A 22,836-nucleotide genomic window follows, 5' to 3' on the forward strand; every position below is an offset into this window, starting at 1 on the left:
ACTTTTTTAAGTTAAACCAACGATATTTTTTTACAGTGGCAGCACTCAACAATTAACTTGTCTTACAGAATTTTTATGAGTCCAACCACAAAAATAGTGTGTATATATATATATAATATATATATATATATACTGTATATATATATATATATATATATATATATATATATATATATATATATATGAAGAGTTCAGATGCAAAAGCCTCTGAATGCCATTTGAAATTTTCTTCTTTAATGATGATTTTTATCAAACTTGTATATTTAAGTTCAGTAATTTCACTTAAATAACAATTAATAGGTAATTGTCATTGCAATTTAAGTGAAATCACTAAACTTAAATATACAAGCTTCATAAAAATGATCATTCTAGAAGAAAATTTCAAATGGCACTTAGAGGCTTTTGCATCTGAACTCTTCATATATACATACATACATACATACATACACATATACACACACATATTTACATATAGAACAAAGTATTCTTTCCCAAATATAATATAAATGCAAAAATAATAGCCAGACGATCAAAAATATATCTTCATTTATAATTAAATGTTAATTAAATTTGAATTTATACAGCTTTAATGAAATGTTTGTTCATAATTCCATTAATATCTTTTGCAGGAAAACAACGACATACTTTATCTTATTATTTTCAACCCATTCTAAGATCTCGCAATTTCAACATCCTCATATAAGTTAGACGGCTAAATTTACCACGTTTGCATATTTAAATCAGCAGGATTTGCAACAATATTCACTACATTACTGAAAACCAAATATATAAGTTTGCACGACACATGCACGAAGATCAACGAACACCAGACGTAATGACAACACTGCATTAGTCACAACATCAACCGGCCTGAAACTCTACACCATAGCACACGAACCATTCAGAGATGAAATCCTGCATTAAATTATACAGTATACAACATATCATAGGAATTCCCCCTGTTCCCAATGATCCGTTATGATCCATGGAAATCGCTAGCTTGGGCAGATTCACATATCAAGTGATTTAATCTGCTTTAATGATTTTATGAAACATATGCCACTCTTTCGTGGCTACGTGACACCTTAGGGCAACCATCAGGCCTACCCGAGACCACCAGGTTAAGAAGCCTTGGCTACAAACACAGCGTTGCATAATTCCAATCCAAATTAAAGGAAAGTTATACACAATTCATATCAGTTGATTGTGTACAGAACAAGGTGTCTTGGTATTTTGTTTTGCATACATTTTATAGGCAAAGCCGGCATCATTTTGCATGTTGTTATACTGCGTATCTGATTTAGTTTGACAGACAACATGGATTGTTTGTGTCTGACACATTTCTTTCCATTAAATAATTTGTATTATGTCTTCAAACAAAGAGTTAAATAGCCAAGGGGAAAAGGTGTCAGTAACAAGTTCATTGTTCTTGCTTGAATTATTGGTTGAACGATTGCATCAAATCAGCCATAATTTTGGATGTACAGCAAACTCAAAGACAGCATGAACTTTGTGTTGTTATCATGTGTTTAAATTAGTATGCAAGCCATAAACGGCATATAAAAGAGAGTTTGCTCATGTTCCCCAGCAAGCTTGCTGGATTTGTTCATTGCCGAATGACCTTATTCAAACTCTTTTATACCACAGCCTATCTTATCTTTGTATGACACTCTCCTCTCTAAACAGCGCCCTTTGTTTTACCCAAGAAAAAAGAAGAGCGCTGGAGGAAGATAACAAAAGTTTGAGAAAGAGAGGAAGACAAAAAAAGCAAGATTTCTACGAAAGGCTGTCTCGCTCTGCTGCGTATACTGCTTGTGTGTTTTTGTCTGCATAGCAAGGCCTATTTCTTCTAGAGAAAGAGAGAAAAAGGCTGAGATTGTGAAAAGAAAACTCACAAGCACACCCACTATTTACAGAATCTGTGCTGAAATTGCCTGTTACTCTATACTACACCACACATGAAGCCTGTCAAAGTTAAGTGCACATTTATGAATTTTGTTTAAATCTAATTTCTACTTCAGTCCAAATGACTGATGTTTTGGGCTTTGTGTAACTGGGGGCTCATCAAATGTCCATTAACAAGTTGCCATTTTTAAAGGTTTTACTTTGTATGATTGACCAGTGTAGCCAACATGCTACAATAACACTCTATATTTTTTTTTGTAAGGGTGTATGTTTGGCCCACCTCACTGACTTACATAGAAAGGCTTAGTTATAAACTTATTATTCAAAAGTAGGCCTACCTTTTTTTATTTTCAAACATAACACCGACCGAAAGGAATACAATTCTGGGCGAAATTCAAGGCCAACGACGACATAAAATGGTTCCTTGTAGAGTCTTGCAGTAGGCTATACCTTTGATCATAACTCAGTCTGTTCTTGTAAGATTAAGGCTATTTTATTATTTTCCATTTCTTCAACTTTATTTTGGCTTCTTTAAAGGCCTACTATGACAACGTAGCTGTAAACCGTTAACGGTTTTTTTTTTTTTTTTTTAAATTGCGTTGGCGGGAGCTCGAGCTCCATCATATGGGCGCGAGACAGGAAAAAAAGGCTGCGGATGGAGCGGAGAAGACGACACTCGCCCGGCTGATGCGCGAGAGCTGATGTATCTGACATGAATTATAGGTAACGTAGTTTGAAAAAAATATATAGGCTATATATATATATTCCCCCAAAATATAGTACAGCTTTTAATACCATAATTTTAGGGAGTACGCTAGCCTATAAGGAGGAGAAAAATAGCACTTCCCCAGAGATTTTATATTGGCTATATTAAAAAAAAACTAGCAGAACACCATCATAATACCATTCTTAACGTACAAGAATGAAATAAAAAAACGAAATCGAATAAACCAACAAAGAAAACAGGCCTACAAAATATTTCCGTGAATTAGCTGGAAATCATATGAATTGAGAGCATCCAGGTAGCCAACTGATTAAAATATTGTCTTTTTTTAATGTAGTAAATAAAATATGTAGGCCTACTTATCCCATTAGAACAGCTAAATACAAAATAAGACTGATCTTATCCACACACCGATTTCAATAAGCATATTTATTGAACTTTTAGTGCGCTGCCAAATGGGTTAGCAATTAAGATATAGGCTAATCTGCGTTAAAAAAATAAATAGCCTAAATAAATAAATATTTGTTTTTTTATAAAAATATATTTCAAACTATTCGTAGAATATCTCGACATAGCCTATACTATTAGACTATTAATATATATTTTTAAATAAACACCTTTTAAAATTATGCAACGTTGGATGACTAACCATTTATAACGACATCCAATTCAAACATATTTTAAATTTAAAAACAACTAAAATATTTCTTAAAATTAAAAATAAATAAAATAGCCTACTTCATCGTAGCCTAACTTTTACAAGCCAGTGGATCAAATATAGTGTTTTACTTACAATTCATTATTTTTTTCATACTGATACGTTTCCAAGACGTTTAAAAAATCTACGAGTAATTTAAGCGAGTTCAGTTCCGTTTAAAGGCTACAAAAAAAAAAAAGCTATTTAGACGCATTTGGTAAAAATATCTATATTTAAGGCCGTTTGAGGGAGATGAAGATAAGCAGAACCACCCAAATGGATGTCAAAACAAAATGTTGGCAGTCTAAAAAGTAACCTGCAAGTTTTACACACACCAGACAATTTTCTGCAAATATTTCCTTGCAAAACCGCACAAACATCATTTAGAAACTATTTGGATATCCTATAGCCTAGTTTTACCATTTGTTCTTCCATTCAGGTGTCTTTCTGTCAATTAGATCGGCTACATGCACATTAATAATCCAAGCTGTAAGAGTAACACTCTGATTCTTATTTAGAGACTCCTGCTAAATGTGTCGGTCGATCAGAGGCTGGCTTGTGTCTCTACCAGCCCGATCTCATGAAAGTTCGTATCTATGGCACGAATGTCATTTCTCGTGGTCTCTACGGTGGCCGGTGAGATCAGCCGGGACTCGGGAGACTGATGAGGTGTAAACTGGAAAAAATGCCCCGAGACGAGCTCGGTGTGACAGCACAGCATTGCCGCTTACGCAGAGACTAAATACAACCGCTTCGACTGACAGAAATATTGACAACAGCCTGCTGTGAGCGGACCACAGTGAACTCTCCTCGAGTGTGTGTGTGTGTGTGTGTGAGAGAGAGAGAGAGAGAGAGAGAGAGAGAGAGAGAGAGAGAGAGCACCAGTGAGAGAGAGAGAGCACCAGTGGACGTCCTCAAAGGTAAATTACTCAGAAAGAAATCAAATAATATCTTTAATATTAAAATGTACAAAAATAAGGAAAAGTTGGGACACCACAGCTTCAAAAATAGAAAAAATATGTATTTCATGTTCTCACCCCAAGTGACATTTTTTGAGCCAAGTGTATCTTCTTATTAAATTATGTATTAAAATACTCTTCAATATTAAAACGCAAAGAGTTTTCATTTAGGGACAAGGAGAGTGTGTAAAAGTACAATTTATTATTTAAAGTGATTAATTTGTACATTAGAGGCACACATCTAATGATGTTGGCCTGTCCCATCATCACAGAGCTCTTGACTTTCACAACTCTATTAAAATTGCACAACAGCGTTATCACATATATATTTTCTTTAAATTCAATATAGTGAAACTATACTTTAGGCAAATTTTGCAGCTTGTGTTTTTTCTAGGGCCGGCAAACAATTAATCGCGATTAATCGCATCCAAAATAAAAGTTTGTGTTTACATAATATATGTGGGTGCACTGTGTATAATTATTTTAGATATATAAATACACACACTTGTATATATTTAAGAAATATTTGCATGCATATACTGTATATAGATTTCTATATAATATAAAATATTTTATATATAAATAATTTTTTTTCTTAAATATACATGCATGTGTGTGTAATGTAGCCTATTTGTATATATCTATATATACAAAATAATTATACACAGTGCACCCACATATATTATGTAAACACAAACTTTTATTTTGGATGCGATTAATCGCAATTAATCGTTTGACAATCGTCGCAGAAGTACATTACACAAAACGCTCTATATATCACAGTCAGTTGCCCACAGCAGAACATACAAAAACTCTTATTTACATGGCAGAGCTTTATCATGTGTTTGCAAACGACAGAAAACTGATATCCTAGAATCACCCTGGTACTTCCTAGTCATCATGAGGAAGTTCAGTTAGCGCATATGCATCCGTCACAACCTGTAAATAACTGCAGTGTAATTATGGTTGATATTTCAGCAGCTCCAGTGCCAAGTGCCAGGTTTCAACTAGAGATGTTTCGAGCTCTCCAACACGCACCCCTCCACCCTCGCTTTTATTCTCATTCTTTTCTTCTACCTCACCACTCCGCGAGGCGAGGTGCCAACCCTTCTCCCAAACTGGGCATCGTGCCCTACCCTTTATGCTAATCAGGCACCCACCACCTTCTGTCTCTCTGCCACTCTATCTCTCTTTCCATCTTGCTCCTTAACTCTGTCTCTGTCTTGCCCCACACACACTGCTCATGTCATATGTCATGCATTTACACACATTTTCTGACTTCTATCGCTCGATTTTTAATTATTCTATCAACTAGCTCTCACGTCTTTCATTTGAGATGTCTTCATGCCTCACTGTATTCCCAGAGGATGAAAACCATCCTCACCAGCTTGTATGGTTATGTCACTATTACAGCAGCGCACTCCTCGAGCACTTCTTCATTAACACATGCTACGGGGCAATTTCATTTTCAAGAAGGTGTTTACAGTAATTTTGCAAAGATCAAACTGACAAACGTGCACTAAATACCCACAAACACTCCACTAACAGCTCGAGTACTGTAAACACACACACATTCACTTTTCTCTCTCATGCACATCCATGCACAGCATTTTAATTTGACTAAAAGTATTTATCTGAGATTTTAAATGAATACTTTAATAATTAAATATGAATGTTCACAGTTCTCTGATGTCATTAAGTGCTCACGACATGCATCTTTTTTTAGTAAGTGACTCTCTCTCTCTCTCTCTCCATCTCTCTCTATTTTATATATATATATATATATATATATATATATATATATATACTGTATATATCATATACACACACACTGTATACAGGGCTTGATATTAACGCCTGCAAACCCACCGAATGAAGTTGAAGTTTATAATATACATTTTTAGTCTTTTAAAAAAGACATCTGAAATAATTTACTACGTGCAATGCAGTTTTTTCAAAAATATTACATTTTTTGAAAATATTTAATTTCTTCTCTTCTATGCACTTTCTCTCATCTCTCCGACAGCGAGTTACACGCGAACCCGCCTCCCTTCACTCACTCCTTTCATTTGCTCCGGATGAATATTGTTGCCGTTACAGGGCTTAAATTTCCGTGTGCGAGTATCGTGCGCCAGGTCTTAAAGTGACAGCAGCCTAATATTCCTGCTGCCTAATTATGATGTCAAAATTGTGGCCAGTAAAAATCCTGAATGGCTAGTATAGAAAACTACTAGCCAAAGTGGCTGGTGAGCAAAAAAGTGAATGTCAGTCCCAGACTGTGTGTGTGTGTGTGTGTGTATATATATATATATATATATATATATATATAGACAATTATATAATATAATTATATCTGGTATATTGACATTGACAGTGTGTATATATATATATATATATATATATGTAAAAAATGATCCTGTTAAAAAAAACTGTAAACACCTGCAGCTATGGTTGCCAGCATCATACCGTTAAAAATAAGATGTGTAACTTTTTTAAATTAACAGCTAAATACCGTTTTGTCAGCTACAGCATTAAACTGTAATTTAAATTACAGTTTAATACTGTAGCTGACAAAACAGCGCTGCTCCGACTTGAGGGGTTCCAGTTAAACGTTCCTACAGGGAACTGGGACTTTCCCACTTCCAAGGACAAATGGAACACACCGTAAGATTTTATTTTCACATCTCACACATCTGCTCAGACACACTCTCCAGCAGCACATTTACATAAGATAAACATTGGCTTGCTGACTAGTCCCCTACTTTTCTGGATGACTAGAGAGAACAAGTCGCCGTGCAAGGGCTAGATCGACAACACAAACACAAAACACAAATGAACTCACCGGTCACACACGCACGCTCTGTGATGACTGGATGTAATTACATTACAATGGCAAAGGTGACAGTGAATGGCCACTAGCCGCATGAGCATGACACGCTCACACATGTGCACAATGAGCTACAGTGCCTGTGATGAAACCATTTGTTAAAGAGACAATAGAGCTGATGTGGGAGTGTGCACGAGTATGCGACAGAAAGAGAGACGGGTTAAAGAGTTTTGACTAAATCACTTAAGAATGAATTATTAATAATATGAGCGTTTGCAATAAATTGTGCCAATATCTAAAAAAGAGATCTAATAATCAATACAATTTAAAACTCAATAAGACACTAAATTATTGATATGGAATAAAATATTTACTAGAACATTTTGAAACCTTTTTTTTTAATCGATAAGGCTATAATGATCTCAAAATGGCTGATACATTTTGTGTATCTTGGAAAATTAGAAAACTAATCAGAAGGATTTCTGAAGTATCATGTGACACTGAAGACTGGAGTAATTATGCTGAAAATTCGGCTTTCACATCACAGGAAAACATTTTAAAATTAAAATAGAAAACAGTTATGTTTCACAATATTACCGTTTTCCAAAGTTTTATATGTTCGTCAAATAACTGCAGCCTTAAAGGAGTAGTTCACTTTTAAAAAAAACTTTTGCTGATAATTTACTCACCCCCATGTCATCCAAGATGTCCACGTCTTTCTTTCTTTAGTCGAAAAGAAATGAAGGTTTTTGTATTTTTCTCCATATAATGGACTTCAATGGGAATTGGGAACCAAACGGTTCAAGGTCCAAAAGACAGTTTCAGTGCAAACTGCAAACTGTTCAAAGGGCTTTAAACGATTCCAGACGATGAATAAGGGTCTTATCAAGCGAAACGATCGCTCATTTAAAAAAAAATAAAGTTTAAGTTTTATAAGCTCAAATGACATAAGAACAAATCTTTTTCCAAGTCAATTCGTTCATTTCGTTCGCTCAATCAACCAAATGACTCAAAAAAGATTTGTTCATTTTGATGAACGAGTTTGAACAGGAGAGTCACACAAAACAGAGCAAGATGAGCATTTGAGCTTATAAAACTTAAACTTTGTTATTTTTTAATTGAGCGATCGTTTCGCTTGATAAGACCCTTATTCATCGTCTGGAATCGTTTAAAGCCCTTTGAACAGTTTGCAGTTTGCACTGAAACTGTCTTTTGGACTTTGAACCATTTGGTTCCCATTGAAGAGAAAAATCCTGGAATGTTTTCATCAACCTCTATTTCTGTTCGACTGAAGAAAAAAAGACATGGACATCTTGGATGACATAGGGGTGAGTAAAGTTTGTTTTTTTTTAAGTGAACTACTCCTTTAAGACTTCTCACAGACCTTAAACTTTCCAATAGGAGTATCAAAACTGACACTTTGATTGCTGCATGACATTACAAGATCGGAAAATGGATTCTATTTCATTTCTGACAGTGAACTCTCTCTGTGTCAGTGTTTGTCTCATCTGTCAGCCGCTTTCTCTCATTAAGTGCCGTCCAGCATTAGTTCTGTCAGTTCAGGACAGGTGCAGTGGTAATGAGAGGGTAACACTGCATGCACTGAGGGCTTTCCCATTATAGTAAGCTTAATCCAGGGTTAGGGAATGTGTGTGTGCTGCAGCTGGGGTAAGAATGTGTATGTGTGTGTGTTTATAAGGGGGAGAGAGACTGGAGAGAGAGGAAGAGTTGTTTGTATTTACTGGCACTATATTTGTGTCTGTTTTAGCCTTCTTCTCTAAACTTCAAGTTTTATAACAGTTCTTTGCTTGCGTACAATTTGGGAACAAAAAAAAGTTCACATGACAACCACATCATCACAGTCATCATCATCCACTCAAAAAAAGCTTGCAAAAGCTTATAAAACTAGTAAGTGGGAATAAGATCTGAAACAGCTGGGGCTCTTTAGAGGGCACTAAAGACACAACTAGATATAACCACCTCATCTACGCTCTGCTTTTTCAGTCTGAAACCTACAGCAACAGAGACAGCGGAGAAAAGCGTAAGCTACAAAAAGGCTAAATAAATAAATGTTTTGAAGAGAATGCGAGTGTGCTTACACATGCAAAACGTGCCAATGGCTGTACTAGGGCATTGTGGGAAGTTGCCAGTCGTCTAGTTGAATTCTAGATGGTTGTTTACTGGCCCAAGCCAAAAAAATATATATTCTAGTACATAGACATGGCTTGGGTTCGTCCATTTATTTTAAATCTGTGTGGGTTTTATCCATTTTATCATTCACCGGTTAAAGGACAAGTTCGGTATTTTACAATTAAAGCCCTGTTTTAAGATCGTTTCTGATGAAATAGAAAGGTTAAGATGGTTTTTTAGACAGAATTTTCAGATTCTGTGGTTGCACCCCCACACCTTCACAATGGTTGCATAGGTGCACAGGAACAATCCTTTATAAAACACATAAAACTTTAGTTTGGTCTCACTGATATGCTCACACAAAAATTGCTGCAAAAGATGCTTTCCAACAGGTTTTATCGTAGTTTTTGTCCAACTCCATTGACTTGTATTGTATGTTCTGTGATGTACGGTATTACTCCGCCGCAGGAAATGGGGTTGTTTGTATTCTTTCTGTAGTCTAATGCAGTCGTGGTATCGTAGGCCATAGATATCCATAATAAAGGCTAGATGTCTCGTCCACGCTGCTGGCCAATGGAGGTCGACGTCCGTGTCTGGCGGCCATCTTGTCACAGGCAGCTCGCTCACTCGTAACATTGTGTTTTAATGGTGCATGTACTTTTTAAATAACCATAACTTGCTCAATTTTCTACCGATTTTCAAACGGTTTGGTTTGTTATAAACGTCAGGGATGTAGTTATGACTCTGACTGCATACTTATGAATAATAAGTGTATAAAGAAATAATCATCCAGAATTATAGCCATGTTAATGACGTTCGTAAGAAACCAAACCGTTTGTAAATCCGTCAAGATTTCAACAAGATAAGAGTATTTGTGTTCGTGCTGATCACTCATCTTACATCAGCATGCCTGTGACAAGATGGCCGCCAGTGATGACGATAGAAACTCCGCCGTAAGACATCTAGCCTTTATTGTGGATATCTATGTCATAGGCTACACTATACAAGTCGTTTGCATGCAATTGGCAAAGGTGCATTATCGCCACCAACTGGTCTGGAGTGTCTATTATTCAAGCTCTCAACGGAAGAATGTACGGTAGTGAGGCGTTCGGAAAAATAGGTCTACAGTTTTACAGTTTAACGAATGGTAAAACGCCTGTTGGAAAGCATCTTTTGCAGCGATTTTTGGTGTCAGCATATCAGTGAACATCCCAGACCACGTCTTTGTAAACTAAAGTTTTATGCGTTTTATGAAGGATTGTTCCTGTGCAACGAATGCTACCATTGTAGAGGTGTGGGGGTGCAACCAAAGAATCCAAAAATTCTCAGGACAGCAGCTTTTTTGAATAAAAAAACAATCTTAACCATTCTATTTCATCAGAAACGATCTTAAAGCAGGGCTTTAATTGTAAAATACCCAACTTGTCCTTTAAAATTCCAATCATGAAGAAAAAGTAGCATGATGGTAGCACAAATTGAACGATTTAGGCGGAAATTTAGGCAGGTGTGATCCTAATTTTTATCTATTATTGTTATATGTCTTCGATAAAGTTTTGTCTATCCATTTATGGTGTTTTCTTTTGTTTGGGGGGTATTTTTGAATTTATTACTTCAAAAAGTACCATATTTTCTATGTAAATTATGCTTATTTTTATGTTTTATTTGTTTAATTTTTTTTAACAACATTAAAATATCATTCCAATAAGTTCATAGAGCTAAACCCTAAAGATGAAGTGACTTTGCTGTCACCTGGTGTCTTATTTTGGCTTATTTTAGAATGCTCTAAATTACAGTTTTTCCCATTCATTTCTGTGGGTGCCCATTTTTGACCCAAATACAAGATTAAGAAGTTTTTGTTTTCACCCACTTAACATTGTAGAATTGAGTCAAAAAATTGTGTGTGTTCAGGAGGCAAACTTAGGAAAAGTAGCCAAGTCTTATACCGCTCAGATCAAGGGAAGTATTATTATTTTTTTTTTTAATAAATCAAAACTATTTTGCCCATATGCGTCCAGAATACGGTTTTAGGGTTAAAAACATTTCACGAAAAGGTTCTTTTTAGCAACCCAAAATGTTTCTTCGATGGCATCGCTGTGAAAACTCTCTTTGGAACGTTTATTTTTAAGAGTGAACAGAGGAGGCGGCTTGAAAAACCTCCAAGTATGAGGATGAGTAATAAGCAGCAGTGCTAATTAAGGTAACTAGTTTTACACAATGTAAAGAGGGGTTTTTAATAATACACTGAAACGGTTACAGAAGCAGTTTCAGAGAGTTATTTTACAGCACTGCCTCTTCCTCCATCTTGTCTTTGGAACCAGAGTTTCTCTCCAGAGCGCAGAGATATAAATCCAGAGCACGCTATAACCTGACCTCCATTTGGCTGCACTGGCATGCGTGTTTGCTCAGGTCTCGTGGCCCTGACACCTGTGGGAAGGTACACTCATAAAAATATAAATAAAAAGAGTTGGCCTGTTCACTCTTCGGCAAACAGATTCAGGACTAATTATGCAGCTTTATGATTTTTTATACTTCTGGTTGGGAGGTTGATACTGCATGCACAGTATCCAAACCTGTATTAGTTTGTTTTGCTCTACACAAACGAAGATATTGTGAAGAATGTTTGCAACCAAAAAGTAGCATTATTTACTTCCATTGTAATTTTTTCCAATACCTCCTTCAAAATATCTTGCTTTGTGTAGAATAAATGTACAGGTTTGGTACAACTTTAGGAGAAGTAAATGATGAATATTCATTATATTTGGGGTGACTATCTCTTTAATATGTTATTAAAGGGAATGAAAAGGGAAAAAAGTGAAATTGAGAAAATGCTAGCTTGGTGAGACTGACTTTGGTTAACCAAAACACAACCCTTTAATAAACAAAGGAACAGTTCACCAAAAAAAATGAACATAATTTGACAACTCTATCAATCCAAACCACATCTTCAGTGGAAGACATTGTATGCTAAAGAGAAGTAAATTGTGATATATATACACGTTTTTTTTGTGTGTGTGTGTGTGTGTGTGTGTGTGTGTGTGTGTTTTATATCTGTCAAATGATTAATCGCATCCAAAATAAAGGTTTGTGTTATGTAAACACAAACTTTTATTTTCGATGCGATTAATCAGGTTGCAAATAATGGGTGCACTGTGTATAATTATTTTGTGTGTGTGTGTATATATATATATATATATATATATATATAAATACACACACATGCATTTATATCTAAGAAAAAAAATATTTTTTTATATATAAAATAAATTATATATAAATCTATATACAGTATATACAAGACATATATACATGAAAATATTTCTTAAATATATACAAGCATGTGTGTATTTATATATATAAAATAATTATACACAGTGCACCCACATATATTATGTAAACACAAACTTTTTTTGGATGTGATAATCGCGATTAATCGTTTGACATCCCTAATATATATATATATCTATATATATATACACACAAAAATAAAATATTTATACATACACAAAAATAATGTGTTGGCTCAACCAAAAAAAATTAATCAAGAGTTAGAGGAACTTAATAATTTGTAGCATAAACACAAATTTTTAAGTTACTCAAAGAATTAAATCGCTCCAACTACCAGAGTCGTAGCCCTGGAACAAATTAATCTGATCTATTTCAGTTCAAATCAACAGCAATCATAGCGCATGCTAATGCTAACATAACTTATTATATGATATCAAGACAATTTCATGAAGCTATTACAACCTAATTAAAGACAAAAAGCCAATTAATGCAGAATTTGAGTTTAAATTACAGATGATATTAAGTTGATGTAATGAACAACGTTAATATGTCAACAGAACTCTACAAAATAATGTTTGCAACTTAAAAGATTGAATTAAAACAATAAATTAGCATTTTTAATGCATTGTGGTAACTTTTTAGAGTGTCTCATATAGTTTTTATAAACATTAGAGCTTAGTTAATGATGGAAGAATATTCATTTTTAGGTGGTCTTTTGCATTAAGGGCTTGCTCGAGACGCTCAATGCACAATTTGTCCAGTCGGAGAACAGAGAAGTTCTGCGCCGCAGCACCCAAGGGTCTGATCTGGTTTCTTCCGTTGAGCCCTTTGTGGGATTTTACCCGGCACATTCACAGCACTTCGAGTTCCAGAGCTGAAAATCGACAACTGTACAACAACTTCATTAAATGCTGATGGGGTGTGGCAATGGACGCATGCCAGAGGACAGAATTTGGGAGTAAAAATTACACTACGCCCTGTCCCGGCCCCTTAACAGACTGTATGAAGCACACAGTGTAGTGTTTCTGAGTTCCTGACTTGCTAAGATAAGATGAACAAAATACCTAAACCCTGCAAGGTGCATTTTAGGAGCATGAGACATTGATCAAACCGATAATATCTGGCAACCGTACAATTCAGATGCATTCCAAAGGACTGCGACCACAGAGAAGACCAGTGAGGGACGGCAAGCACAATGCACAAAGTTTCTGAGATCCCAAGACAGGATTTGGCAACCTGAAGAGCCTCTAAGTGGGATAATATGGTTAACATTCCTTTGCATCCCCTTAAGAAATCCAATATGTGCATATCAATGCTTCTACCCGAGGCCTTACCTCTCAGATACAATGAAAGAAAACACTCACACTAGCCAGTTAGTGCAATTAGGTCTGGAAATCAAGATCTAAAAAACAAAAAAACAGGCACAGAATGGTTCATGTCTGCTGATGGGCAGTGAACATTGTATTACTGCTACTGAATCTACGGCATGTTGTAAAAACAAATTGTTGTCTGAACTGTATCATGCAAAATAATACAAAGCAATCTATTGCATACATTTGTTTGCATTGTAGACGGGGTGCAAACAAAGTACACATCAATTATAGTCTATTTGTTTTTCCAAATATTAAAATATTTACATGCTTAAAAATCCCTTTGATGACACTCTTCTGAAAATGTAATGCATCTACTCTTAAAAATAAATGTCGCAAATGGGGGTTGCAGCGTTACCATAGAAGAGCTATTTTGGTTTCCCCCAAAGAAGCCTTCAGTGAACGGTACTTAAATGTGCAGTAAGCGATTTTTGAAAGTTGAAAGTGGATAGACCAACGCCACTTTTGCGTCATCGAAGGGTAACGCCCCCTTTTGGGGGAAAACACCTCTATACCGTCTATGGGAAAACATACGGATTCCCATGAGAACAGAACTCGCACTAGATCTGCAAAGTTTCTTGATAGCAAAAATGGCACAAACTTAAAGAAGCTAACGTTACTGAATACGGGGTTACAGAGGTGTCCCTTTGAAATGGTCGAAAACTGGATTAATGACCCCACACAGCGGCCAAATATGGACTATTCAGACATCTAACGATACCACTATCTCGTGGAATCGCCAAGTAAGTAGCCTTTTTTATTTATTTATTTATCATTTACACACTCACAGTAGCCTATGACAAACTTCTAGACGATGAGGCCATGTCACTTGGATCATATTTAACTTGATTTACGCTATTGACAGTTTTGTTGTCGACTAGCTATTAGAATGACTAAGCTGTTAGCAGCTAACGTTACCTTATTAGACTATGTCAATAGCTTAAATCAAGTTAAATATGATCCATTCATCGTCTAGTTTGTCATACTGTGAGTGTTAAAGAAAAAAAAAAGGCTACTTACTTGGCGATTCCACGAGATAGTGGTATCGTTAGATGTCTGAATAGTCCATATTTGGCCGCTGTGTGGGGTCATTAATCCAGTTTTCGACCATTTCAAAGGGACACCTCTGTAACCCCGTATTCAGTAACGTTAGCTTCTTTAAGTTTGTGCCATTTTTGCTATCAAGAAACTTTGCAGATCTAGTGCGAGTTCTGTTCTCATGGGAATCCGTTTGTTTTCCCATAGACAGTATAGAGGTGTTTTCCCCCAAAAGGGGGCGTTACCCTTCGATGACGCAAAAGTGGCGTTGGTCTATTGGACCAAGCGCCACAACAAACTTGTAGCCAATCAACAGTAGGGGGGCGTGTCCACTCATGATGACGGAGACCATGAGAAAGAGGGAGATTTGAAGAAAGACTAGATAGAGAGATGGCTGACCTTACAAAAGAGTAAAGCAAAATAATTATACACAGTGCACCCATTATTTGCAACCCGATTGCTAGATTCACTGTTTAGATGCACAACAACTCCTCTCGTCTTTTAAGGATATCGTGTACCCAAAAGTGCCTGTTTTTCTTTTGATATCTGTTTATAACATAAAGCAGCAGCAGCAGTCACTTTGAAACCGCAGCACGGGCGCGCATGCTTAGAATAAGAAACACTGCTATCGGTCGTTGGTGTGGACGCATATAGTTATCGTACTTAGTGTGAACGCGCCTTTATGATCAGGCAAGACAACAATGACTCTGTACCATTAAAAGCGGACATTTTAACAATCTGATGAACCTTTTTCTACAACAATCTTAAAAATAAAGGATCTTAATTAGTAAATATCGATTTCTCGATATTAATCGATTCTCATTTTAACGAACCGATATCGATTCTTAAATCTCAAGAATCGATTAGTCATCCTGTTTCATTTGAATGAATGGGACTTTGTATCGCGGCTGCGCGCATCCAAAAAAATCGCAATAATCTTTGTCCTTTGTTACTATTGATATGAAACAAAATCTCAATTTTCAAATTACGTCCATTTTGGCGCTGTGGCGTGAGATCGCTCTGGCGCAGCTCTAGAGAAGCAGCAGCGCTGATCTCTCTTACGGGTTAATAATAGCAGTCACAGCGCGAAATAAACATGAATGAGCATCTGAAAGTGTGTTAAACGATAGAGTACAACTTATCGAAATCCGTATCATGTCACATTGATTCGCTCAATCGGCGTTTCAACCGTGGAACTTCAGTTAAACAGCTAAACAATGTCATGTATCGTCAAATTTACCTCAGAAAACCCACTTAAACTCGTTAGTCAGCTAGAAAAAATAACTCAAGAGAGGAGCATTTTGCTAAATATATACACCATATTACGCATTATAATCTTAATGTTCTTCAAGATTTAATGCATATTTGAATAAATCTGGCAAGTTATGACAGCCACCATTTAAATGTTTATATTTCATATAATCTTCTTATTATAAAAATAAATAAAAGTGTAATTTAAGTGTTTGTATAGCTACAAAACAGTTCATTATTACCTTCATATTAGGCTAATGAAGCCTAGTGCTACAACTAGACTCCTATAGTTTACAGCATCAGTTAAGAGATTTAATTTCCTTGAGAAAATTTGCGATTTATTGTAACTGATATCCAAAATAATCGATATTGATATATATGATATATATGTGATGGTATATATGTGAATGTGATGATATATAATATAGAAGCGATGGTATATATGTGAATTTTCTAGAAATGTTGAATTCACACTTACTTGCAGCTTACTCATATTTAATAGCAAAATCCCAGTGAAAAACAACAGTAGCTACTCATAGTCCATCAATCAAAGAAGTAGCCGTTACAATGCATATTGGGAAAATTCAACCAAAAACCTGAGTTTATTTCGCAATGAACAAAAATCCAAGTGTTTTATTTATAATGAATGACCTTCGGTCAATAGGTTTATATTATTACACCCGTCAGTTTTTCTTTCTTTCTTTTACTTCATCTCGATTAAGTTCGTTGGTTTGGTTCATGGCCTAAGGACTTGATCTTTTTAAATCCCTAAGGATAAAGATACTTCCGAAAACAAGGCCACTGAAAAAGCATCCGGTCACCGTCTCAATTGTCGGTTACTGCATATCCTAAACCCAAGTGAATTATCGGGTCATTTTATTCCATGCATTTTCTGCAAGTAAAGCCCCAAGCTGTGTAATTTGATCATCATCCCTGCCATAGAGTTACGACTGCTTCCAATGGAGGAGATAAGGACAACATGTTAACATAATAAAAGTAAAAAGGTGGCCTCCAAAAGCTCTTTATGGTAAACTAGCACCGTTCCCATGCTAATGCTTGGGTTCACTATCTGACGTCGGACGCAGAATTACTCGAACATCTTTTACTGATCCCAGAACATCCCTCCACCAATGATCTCTTTCTGTTACGAAACGCTCACGAATCAACTGATCCGACGCCAACTGTAATGAGCTGATGACATCATCACGAGCTCCTCAGCGAATTATAAAATGCACATAAAACTCTGCTCCTTGACGGCCGACTCAAAGACTAACGATAAGTAATGTCAAGCGCTGCCAGATATTGAGCTCATTTAGTAATTCTCTGAGAGTGCGCGAGCAGACTCTGCAAAAGTGCTAACCCGAACATGACCCAGTTCCTTAGACTGAGCCTGCATTCAATGCCAAGATCACGATTACATCCCTGCCAAAACATTTCGAGCAAGCCTTTAAATACTGCCCCTCTCTCTTTCCTGTGGTGGGCGGCATTGAAAGGCTGGCATAACTCAGAGGACTGACTGTGCTCTGCCTTCAGGTTTAGGTCTGGATTTTACCACCTCAGTGAAAGCCAGTCTAAACACACATATCACGGGAGTGAGGCTGGAAGCTGGCACCGTGCCACACGGCCCGAGTCGCACCACAGCTGCGGGCCGGATTCACTGAGGCTATTTTACTGCATAAAAAAACACTGGATGAGCATTTGATGGCTGCAGTGACAGAGATTTCAGTAAAATTGCTTAGAAGAGTGTAATTCACGAACCACTAGCAACACTAAACCGAAATGCAACAATAATGTCCGTTTCATGAACACTCCCTCTGTCTATCGGTCAAACAAACAGGTAGCCCCGCCCCCAACTTGTGACCCAGCAGTGCCCGCCTACTTTTTCAGCAGAAGAATTTTGAGTGAAGTGCGTTTCCGCCAGAGAATAAAAAAATAAAAAAAGGTAATTGCGACTTTTTTTCCTCATAATAGCGAGTTTACTTGTCGCAGTTCTGACTTTTTATCTCACAATTCTGACTTTTTTTCTCACAGTAGCGAGTTTACATGTCCCAATTCTGACTTTTTATCTCACAATTCTGACTTTTTTTCTCACAATAGAGTTTACTTGTCGCAATTCTGACTTTTTATCTCACAATTCTGACTTTTTTCTCACAGTAGCGAGTTTACATGTCGCAGTTCTGACTTTTTATCTCGCAATTCTGACATTTTTTCTCACAGTAGCGAGTTTACATGTCCCAATTCTGACTTTTTATCTCACAATTCTGACTTTTTTCTCACAATAGCGAGTTTACATGTCGCTATTCTGACATTTTTTCTCACAATAGTGAGTTTACATGTCCAAATTCTGACTTTTTATCTCACAATTCTGACTTTTTCTCACAATAGCGAGTTAACATGTCCCAATTCTGACTTTTTATCTCACAATTCTGACTTTTTTCTCACAGTAGCGAGTTTACATGTCCCAATTCTGACTTTTTATCTCACAATTCTGACTTTTTTCTCACAATAGCGAGTTTACATGTTGCAATTCGGACTTTTCGTCTCACAATTCTGACTTTTTTTCTCACAGTAGCGAGTTTACATGTCTTTAAATTCTAACTTTTCATCTCAGACATGCATTAAAAAGTCGCAATTGTGAGTTATAAAGTCAGAATTGCGTGATATAAAGTCTTTTTTTCCTTAGAATTGGACTTTATAACTCACAATTGCGAGATAATTGTAAGATAATTGTAAGAGTCTTTAAAGCTTAAAATTATCGTTAAAACTAAATTCCCCTATGGAGGAAATGAATGGGATTTTTACATCTGGAACCCGCTGTTGTTACATCATTCTCATTACACACGGCGCCTTTAAGATGCTAAGCTTTTAAGCTTTTGAATTGCACTGCCCACTGCATTTGAAAGAATAGTATCTCAGCTGTAAATCCTTTGACTTTCATCAACTGCTCTTTTGTTTTATGAGTTCAGATGGGGAATAATAACACTGACAGCAGTCGTCTGTTTACAGATGCGCTCTGATTAGCTCACTTACATAAACAGAAATCACAATTCATCATTTTAATTGGCACAACGTGTAGTAGTTTACCAACAAATCTGGTTCGAGTTGTTTGCGGAGCCTTCTGTGATGATATTGTGCTTTGACTAATCAGGAATTCTATACTTCCAAAGGGGAAAAAAGAGAGAAGAAAATAAACAGCTGTGCATTATTTGGCAAATAATGGAAATCAACTGCAATTGTATTTTGTGTCTAAAAAATTTGGCATCTATTTAAAACACTTTGACAGAAATTGAACTTGGTTGCCAAGCGGCGTCTGCACACATCTCAGTGTGTCTGAGAAACTTCCCAGTGAATGAGATTTATGAATGCATGCAGTGAGGAGAGAAAAACAGTTCCAAACCTTAGTGTTCTGCCTTGTGTCTACATAGGGACTAAACTGAAGTGGAACCTCATAACTCACTGATCTGGAACGCTCTACATAAGCAGGAACTCTCCAATGTGACGCACAAATGATTTCAACAGAGTTTGGCATTAGCATGTTGCTAAGCTAATGGTGCAACACTCTAATATGCATGAAAATGTACAGAACATATTGAGTAAAATACTAAGTCGATAATGATAAATAAAAAAATAAAATAAAAATAATACAAATAAAAATAAATAAATTAAAAATAAAAGTCAATACTTTTCTGTATGAATGAATGAATGAATTGCAAACATGTTTCTAAAACAGCAGTCTTCTCATTACGTCCACCATTTTGGACAGATGCACTGACTACTCTGTTAGAAAGAAAGGTTAGGTTCCCCAAAGAATCTTTCAGTGAATGGGGTTTGATGGGGCAACGAGGAACGAAAGGCGTCACTATGACGACCGGATACTATTTGTGGCGTTACCGTCTGCAACGGAAAACGGAGCGAAAAGCGAGCCGAGTCGAGCTGGTACTGGTAATGCACAAGCGCCATAACAAGTGTGTGTGAGAAACGGTTAAACCACCCTAGCCTTTTGGAAAAAGGAAAACGCGGCGCACCTTTTTTGGTTTTGCTATATGTGAACCGAGCCTCACTGTACGTTCAGACCACCGCCGACTTGTCAAGAACGCCTGTCAAAAAGTACGGGGAAGCTTGTTGACACTTTGAACGCTCTGGCGTTGCAGGGGGAATAGAACTGTCACAACATGAAATGTAATAAACTGAAAAAACAAGCAATACATTGAAGAAACCTTTTATAATGACAGCATTTTTATAACCGTTTTGGTCACATTTGGTTCGGGGGAAAAAAAAAGAATAGTTAGCTATTATTAGCAAATGAATTGCATTCCCGCTTTCTTTAAAGATTTCTAGATTTTTTTTCTAGATTTCTTAAAAGAATAATGGGGGCACGACGAAAAAAGTTTGAGAACCACTGGGTTAAACCATGTAAATGTTCCCAATAAGGAAACGGCACCCATTTATAACACCCTACAACAAAATAAACATCTGTTTAACACAGGGGGATTATGGGAGACTGTTTTCCTCTACTTTGTTCTTTTTTAACATTAACCCAAGTCTCGTTCCTGTTTAAGAAACATAGCATGATTAGTGTTGTGTGTTAAAACACACGTGCACATATGAATGTGCCTGCTCCAGCCCCCTCAATCCCTGGATCCCTGCCATCCATTCTTCCAAATAACACTCTACGGCTGCAGCGGTTCGTAAGTCAATAAACATCACCTCCTCCATGCCTTTAAAAACCACCATCCCTCCCTGAACTCGTTTAAAAACCACCATCGCTCTCTCCAATCGTTTAAAAACCACCGAATACTCCCTTTGTTTTCACCACATACCGCCCTAAATCTACAGTGTGACGGTGATACCGATGCTGATCTGTGACCAGCCTTAAAACCTAAACCCACGATCGAACAGATCACCTAACTGATCTAAGATCAGCAGCTATTTAGGCTCATTCAAGACTATCAGGGGGATTTACTTTATTGGCATGACAAAAACACAAGGTGATGAAGTTCAAAAATGTCGCCCATGCAAAACTTGCTAACATGATGCTAATGTGTTCTGGGTGGACGCTAGGCATGGTTACTTACTGGCTCCAGTTAAATAGTACACTTGGAAATCACTATGGTCTCTCCTTCAATTCTAGTCAGGTGGGGCTTGGGGGCAGAGTTATCATTTGATAAAAAAAGACCCTTTTTATCGTCTGCCATCAAAGATTTATAAGTTCAGGAAAAACATGAGTACATTTAAAAGTGATGCTAACCTTGACAAGCAATAACAACATTGCAATAGTTAGTCAAAAATAATTTCAGACAAATTAATAGTTCATCCATTAAACTCTATTCACGTTCGGATTGGTTCGCCAAATGTAATGTTCCTGGCCAATCGATTTCACAAATCCATTAACATGTCCCTATATCACCTCGGCGTATCAAATGGATAAACTATCGCAGCGCGCTATGCACCTTATTTACCAAGCCCTCCACCTCCCCAGCACCACCTGCCTAGATCTGCTCAGTGAGTGAGTGAGTGAGTGAGAGAGTGAGTGAGTGAGTGATTGAGTGAGTGAGTGAGTAAGAGTGATTGAGTGAGTGAGTAAGTAAGATTGAGAGTGAGTAAGTAAGAGTGAGAGAGTGATTGAGTGATTGAGTGAGTGAGTAAGTAAGAGTTAGAGTGATTGAGTAAGTAAGAGTGAGAGAGTGAGTGAGTGAGTAAGTAAGAGTGAGTGAATGAGTAAGAGTGAGTAAGAGTGAGTGAGTAAGAGTGATTGAGTAAGAGTGAGTAAGAGTGATTGAGTAAGAGTGAGTAAGAGTGAGTGAGTAAGAGTGAGTAAGAGTGAGTGAGTAAGAGTGATTGAGTAAGAGTGAGTAAGAGTGATTGAGTAAGAGTGAGTAAGAGTGAGTGAGTAAGAGTGAGTGAGTAAGAGTGAGTGAGTAAGAGTGAGAGTGAATGAGTGAGTGATTGAGTGAGTGAGTGAGTGAGTAAGTAAGAGTGATTAAGTGAGTGAGTAAGAGTGCGAGCGTGAGTGAGAGAGTGAGTAAGAGTGAGAGTGTGAGAGAAAGAGTGAGTGTGTGAGTGAGTGAGTAAGAGTGTGAGAGTGATTGAGAGAAAGAGAGTGAGTGTGTGAGTGAGTGAGTGAGTGAGTGAGTAAGAGTGTGAGAGTGAGTGAGTGAGTAAGAGTGAGAGAGTGACTGAGAGAAAGAGAGTGAGTGTGTGAGTGAGTGAGTGAGTGAGTGAGTGAGTAAGAGTGTGAGAGTGAGTGAGTGAGTAAGAGTGAGAGAGTGACTGAGTGAGAGTGAGTGAGGGAGTAAGAGTGAGTGAGTGAGTGAGTGAGTGAGTGAGTAAGAGTGAGAGTGAGTGAGCGAGTAAGAGTGTGAGAGTGAGTGAGTGTGTAAGAGTGAGAAAGTGACTGAGTGAGAGTGAGTGAGTGAGTAAGAGTGTGAGAGTGAGTGAGTGAGTAAGAGTGTGAGAGTGATTGAGAGAAAGAGAGTGAGTGTGTGAGTGAGTGAGTGAGTGAGTGAGTAAGAGTGTGAGAGTGAGTGAGTGAGTAAGAGTGAGAGAGTGACTGAGAGAGAGTGAGTGAGGGAGTAAGAGTGAGTGAGTGAGTGAGTGAGTGAGTGAGTGAGTGAGTAAGAGTGAGAGTGAGTGAGCGAGTAAGAGTGTGA

General features: G+C 37.0%; 1 protein-coding gene across 16 annotated transcripts in view; it reads right to left on the reverse strand.

The window, feature by feature from the left end:
- nfixa (nuclear factor I/Xa) overlaps window positions 1–22,836 on the reverse strand; it is a 127,516-nt gene that overhangs the window by 65,071 nt on the left and 39,609 nt on the right. The window lies entirely within an intron of this gene.

Source organism: Pimephales promelas, chromosome 6, assembly GCF_988280905.1.
Source record: "Pimephales promelas chromosome 6, fPimPro1.hap1.1, whole genome shotgun sequence".
NCBI lineage: Eukaryota > Metazoa > Chordata > Actinopteri > Cypriniformes > Leuciscidae > Pimephales > Pimephales promelas.